This window comes from Dermacentor andersoni, chromosome 1, assembly GCF_023375885.2.
Source record: "Dermacentor andersoni chromosome 1, qqDerAnde1_hic_scaffold, whole genome shotgun sequence".
NCBI lineage: Eukaryota > Metazoa > Arthropoda > Arachnida > Ixodida > Ixodidae > Dermacentor > Dermacentor andersoni.
In genome coordinates, this window is record NC_092814.1 from 26,470,459 (window position 1) to 26,476,799 (window position 6,341).

General features: G+C 45.5%; 1 pseudogene; it reads right to left on the reverse strand.

Annotated features, from left to right (window-relative positions):
- The window catches only part of LOC126545994 (uncharacterized), a 132,228-nt pseudogene extending 130,093 nt beyond the window's left edge, over positions 1 to 2,135 (reverse strand).
- Between the last annotated feature and the right edge of the window lie 4,206 nt (positions 2,136 to 6,341).

Consider the following 6,341-nt stretch of genomic DNA (forward strand, 5'->3'; position numbering starts at 1 on the left):
GTACAAGTTGAGAATGAAAATGTTTCGTCGAATTTTTCCGTGGGGGATGATTTCAATTAACTGTGCCCCGAGACCGGATTTCTTATCCGAGTTACAAATTTTGACTTCGTGCTCCTGAAAAGAGGTGTCTTTCCTGACGAATGTGGCGATACCTCTGCCATTTTCTCCTTTTTGGCTAAACGAACGGTAGCCCGATAAATTTACCTTCTCACTAAGTGTTTCTTGCAAGAGCAGGACGTGCGGCATTATCGCTTGTGCTTTGATGAGCTGCAATAGAGCAGCCTTGCGCCTTAAGAAGCTGGCGCAATTCCACTGCCAGATAATTAGGTTTCCGGTTTGTCCCGCCATTTTGATTTCTATTGAACTAGCAGACCCTGCAGGGGACTCGTGTTATCGGGATCCTGCTGTAATTTCTTAGCTTTTGCAGTGGCGCCAGCGGAGATGCTTTTGATTTTGCTAGCGTCTATCATTTTCATTTTAGACTCGAGGATGCCAACTCTACGTGTTAGGTGAGAGATGTTACTGTCCATATGCTCGACAGTGCTAGATTGAATAGCTCAGGTCTCTCTCATCTGCGTGAGCGATTCCTCAATTACCTTCAAAGACGCGAGTATGTTTGGCTCTGACTTAGGGTCCTGAGCGGGGGACTCGTCAGTTTGCATTGGCTCTCTTTCCGTGGTCGCGGGGGGGGGGGGGGGGGAAATAGCTTTGCGCTTATTCGACCCTTCTGCTTGAACTGGGATGGGTAAGGCTACTTCGCGGGGTTCACGCGAGTTACGGAAGAGCTCGAACTCAGCCCTCAGCGTTCGTAGTGCCTCTTTTAGCTCTGCATTTTCCTTCTTAAGCATTAAAATCTCAGATTGCTCTCTTTGATGCTCCGGCGAGATGCCCTGTGTTACCTTTTTGCCGCTTGAGATGTTCATCCTGGCCTTGTCTGCCCAGGACATTGGTTCCTGGATTCGGACCCTGGAACCCGATCGTCCTCTCGAACGGGAGCGTCCGCTGCTATTGTCGCGCCCTCTGGAGCGAGAGAGCGATCTGCTGGATCGCCCTCTGGATCGGGAACGGGAGCGTCCTCTCGATGCCGATATGTTGCGGTGAGGGGAGTAGAAGGGTTTCTCTCCCGCCATTGCTTCTCCGCCGCTAGCTGTGTCGAAGCCACGCGATCCTGCCGGACGCTGCGCGTGCTGTGCGCGCCTGCGGCGCCGCCGTCTTTGGCGCACGATGTATGGCACCTGGAAGCGCTGTTTGCACTTGCGGTCTGCCGTTTGGTGTGCCCCACCACAGATGGCGCACTTGGGATCACATTGATGATCCCCTGGTGGTGTGAGCATGCCACATCCGCGGCATTTTTTCTGGTCTTCGCCCTTCGGGCAAACGTCGGACCTGTGGCCCAATTCTCCACACGCATAACAAACGTCTACTTGCCTGCGATACAAGGAACAAGGGTAGCGAACACCATCACATACGACGTTTAGGGGGACCTTGTGTCCGTCGAACAACACGATCACTGTTGTTGTCTTCTTGATTCTTCGAACCCCCAGAGCGCCGGGGTTTCTCCGGTTGACGATCATCTCCGTCAGTTCTACGTCACTGATGTCCACGTTGATTCCGCGGATCACTCCTTTACATGTGTCGTCCGACGCAGCCACGTAGGCCGCCACTTCTATGACGACACTTGCCATACAAATCTGCTGAACCTTGGCGTAGGCGCGCGCGTTCGCCTCGAACGGCGTGGCAACCACGAGAATGTTCTGGAAGGGGTTCGTGCACAACGTGTCGTCGAACACCTGCTCCGCTGTTAGGGAAGCCGCCTTGGCGAGCGCACGCTTGAAAATAATAAGGTCCGTCTTCTTAACGTCCAGCCCTCCACGAGGCCTTATAATGGTCTTAAAGTGATTCCTAGGAAGGTTCGCGATTCTGGAAGTTTCCACAACTCGTCGCAATACCTTCTGTGGTGCGGCATTGCGGGCGCCGCCATTACCGCTTCCTTTCGCTGACGTGGGCGCGTTAGGATCACACCGCTCGGCAAGTTTCTTCTTCTTGCTCACGACTTCGATCCAGCCTGAGCACTCCGCTTCCTCCGGATTGATTTCCATGCCTTCTGCAACCGAGGTATTGGGGTTGGAGGCCATTTCCTAGCTCGACGACGCGTTGGGCCTAGGCTCGACGCCTGCCCGACCGCCCCGTATGGTTTGGCTCGTTAGGCGTAGCTGCGCGCCAACGTGGCGTGCGGTGGAAAAGTCTCGGAAAGTCCGAAAAATCCACCCACCGGTAAGATTTCGGTAGCCGCCTGTTCCTTGGAGTAAAATGCGTCGATTGATGCACAGTTCCTGTGGGTTGAGGCAAGAAATCTGGTCCAAAAGGTTTGTAGAAACGGGAGCCGACGCGCTCGCACATGTGCGTTCGAAAACGTCGTCTTCTTCTGTCATCTGCTAAGCGGCATTGCAAATATCCATCGTAGCCAGTGTCCTCCATATATTGGTATAAGATTTACTTATTGCGTGCTCATTGAAACCCCTCCTGACCTAAACGGCAGAATGCAGTTCTAGAGCAGCTGCACGGGGATATTGACATATGCAAACGGTGGCAGCAGACGCGGCATCAGGAATACTTCTCTGCGTTTGGAACCAGAAAGAACCAGAAACTTCTGCTTAAGCCAAGAATGTATACCTCTCCGTCGCATAATAGATTTCAGTGGTGGCACAGTTTGAACCGAACTTTTCTTGAAATACAGATTGCAGATTTTGGTACATACACAGACACACAGCATTTCAAGTATGAGTTAGAGCTACCGATATCAATATCCAGAATTATTATTTATTCACTAACATTCTGCAGTAGTTCTGTACGAGCATAGTGTGCAGCAATGCGAAGCGCGCACTTATAGCCTTCATGGGCGATAAGTAGAATAGGGCACATATACAGCTGGTCCTTCAGTATATGCTATTGGCTAAAGATCGGAACGCGTGGCTTCCCTCCCACATATGCCTTTGCCATGGAAGAAACACTATGTATTTTTTTTATATTTTGCATCCTGGGCAGCATGCAGACACCTTTTGTTCCCACCGCATAATATTTCGCTGGCAATTAAGAGTAGCCTCTGTCTTGGTGGAGTACCCGTATAGGCCAATGACGAAGCCTGTCACGCTCGCAGTAGTAGTAGCATTCTTGGCTGCTAATAAATGAAATGGAGGTAGGAAGGATGGAAATTTTTGCCAGGCGCACTCGCACTGTCTAGCTATAGCGACTGACACCTAAATTGCGGTCAGTATAGACAGAAGGGATGTGCGAGTAAAGCCCAGGGGTAGATCGAAGAAGAGAAATGATCATCAAGAAAATAGTAGAGGACCGATTACATGTGCATACAGTTCGCGACTAAATAAAAGTCACCCTAGCCAGTGACGATCCTGTATTAACAAATTGCACTGGCAGGAAGGTGACAAATAAGGGATTAGAGCAGCAGAAGTCTGCTCTGACATTTCGAAGTTTGCAATGTTTTGACTGCTCTCACAAATACTGCTGCTTTTTTCCTGCTCTTGCAAAGAGGAAGCGGCTTTCAAGAACAAGGCGATCTTTGAGCAGCACAACTGTAAAACATATGAGGTTGTAATTTTCAGTCCGTGCCTAATAAAACATACGCTGATGCCTGCATTCTGCATTAACCTGATGTTATACTGCACAAAATCTTACCGCAACTTTACCCTATTAGCCACCATGGCTATGTTGTCATTGTACTTTTCATGTTTTAGATCCTCCCCCACCCCCTGCCTAATATTTCAAAAGGGCTCTTTAAGGGTTAATAAATGATAGTGAACATGACCTCATAAAAACAATGCTTTAAGTACAGAAGACGAACATTCCTGTCGTAATATTATCTCAACTAAGTACTGCGAACATCTGAAGAGCTTTCATGTTTAGCATAAAGAATGCGTGTAGTGCCTAACAGAAAAATATTACATATTAGCCATAATAGCACATCAAACACCACATCACACTCGAAAAATTATTGAATTGGAACACCAAGCAGAAACTAAAAACATGGCTATGTTACTCTTCTGGTTGCCGGTGTCTTTTCTCTTTTTTTTTGCTCGCTTCCAATTTTGTGCGCAATGGTTGCAATGACAGCGCTCTGTAAAGTTGCAGATATTTCCTGTGATTGCGCTGACTTGGGTATATTTAGTGAAGAAAATACCTGGCAAAGACATCCACATTGAATTTTCGATTACCTTTCACAGAGACGAGATTGCTTTCTAATAGTCGGCAATTAACTAGCCAGGGGAAGCCGCTGCCACTATTTCTGAGGACACAAATAACTGAGTAAGTAACTTCAGGGTGGCATCGTCACTTACGTTTACGTTGGTATCTCAAATACAAAAGCTCACCTCTTAGCAAGTGTAATATTATCCTTAAGAGTTGAACTGACGACGTCCGCTGATTTCAATACTTTTAGAAAGGACAGATCAGACCAACGTGGCGGTGGCGTCATGATTGTCGTAAAACATAATTTTCAGGCACAACTTTTAGACATCAAATCACATTTAGAACTTTTGTGGCTTGTATTGCAAGTGTCACCAGGCGCAACTTGCATCGTCGGGGTGTGCTATCGTCCACCAGATGCTTCTATTTAATTTGTGAGTAATTTGAATGCTTCGCTGAGTTTTGTTGAATACAAACTTGCAACATTACCAATAATATTAGCCGGAGATTTCAACTATCCAGGAATAGACTGGCGTACATGTACACCTGTGGGTGGTACAAGAAGAAATGAGTGTATGGAATTCCTTGATACGATTTCGTTCTTCAACTTCACGAAAATGTTTTCTGTCCCAACACGCAGAAGTGCTGTTCTTGGTTTAGTGCTTGCTGCCGATCCAGAGAGTATGCGCGTTCATGCACTGAAATGTTTTAGGAATCACAAGGTTTTGCACTGCGAAGCCACAATAAAAGTCGAAAAGCCAGAAAAGAAATATTACACTACAAACGGGCGGACGTGGAATACCTTCTATCCGACATGTCATCTTTCTCAGATTATATTTTTTTCGAGCTTTCACAATCGAAATACTAATGAAAATTGGCGAATGGTTCACGAGAAACTCTTAGAAATAAAACATCAATACATTCCTAAAATCACAATCACGGCTTCCAGTCACAGCCCATGGTTCACCTCGGACGTAAAGCGGTGCATCAAGAACAAGCGCCTGTATTCAAGAGCAAGGTTCTCAGAGGATGATGGCGATTGGGAAAATTATAGAAAGCAAGCAACTTTATACAATAAAGGATTAGCAACAGCTAAAGACAAATTGCTTATTGACGATTCACATGCTTTGCTAACAAACAATACTAAGAAATTTCGAAAAGTAGTTAACCTTGGGATTACTTCTGTAAGTTCCAATAATTTAACTAAGGACGGCGAGATTTTGTCTCCATCGGAGGCTGTAGAAGAGTAACTTGTTCTTTCGTTGCGTTTTCATTGAGGAGGAGCCGATTTCTGCTAATCTAAAATTGGACTCCATTAACGCCACTATGAATCACATCGTTATCACGCATGAAGGAATATAATTAGCTATTGAATATCTCAAAAATAACTCATCACTTGGTCCAGACGGTATATGCCCTAAATTACTTAAAATTACTAAGCAATATCACGTATTTTGGCAGCTATATTCCAACAATCTATTGACTCAAGATGTGTGCTTGAAGCCTGCAAAATTCCTCGTGTGAATTCGTTATTGAAATCAGGTGATCACCCGTGCCATCAAATTACATCTCCATTTCCTTAACCAGCATATCTTGCACATTACCAGAACACATCATCTCATCTGCAGTAATGAAGTATTTACCCGAGCAAAATTATTTTATTTCTGACCAACATGGTTTCCAGCGCGGTCGTTCATGTTAAACACAATTATTCGAATTAGTTACCGACCTCCATTATGCTATTCATGCGTCCATACTAACTGATGCCATATTTATCGATTTTGCTAAAGCATTTCACAAGGTCCCACATAGTCATCTGATTATGAAACTTCACTGCCTTAATATAAACAGAAACATTACTAACTGGATACTTAGTTTTTTGTGTAACCATAATCAATTCGTTACGGTGAATGATTGCTCGTCTTCACTAATTCACGTTAAATAAGTTGTACCATAAGGCTCGGTACTTAAAGCGATACTGTTCCTCATCTACATTAACGATATTATTAAGAACCTGACATCTACTACTCGTTTATTTGCCGATGACTGCGCGATTAATAGACAGATCACTAACCGCGACGACAGCACTGCTTTACAAAAAGACCTTGACAGCATTTTCACTTCGTGTGATCTCTCGTAAA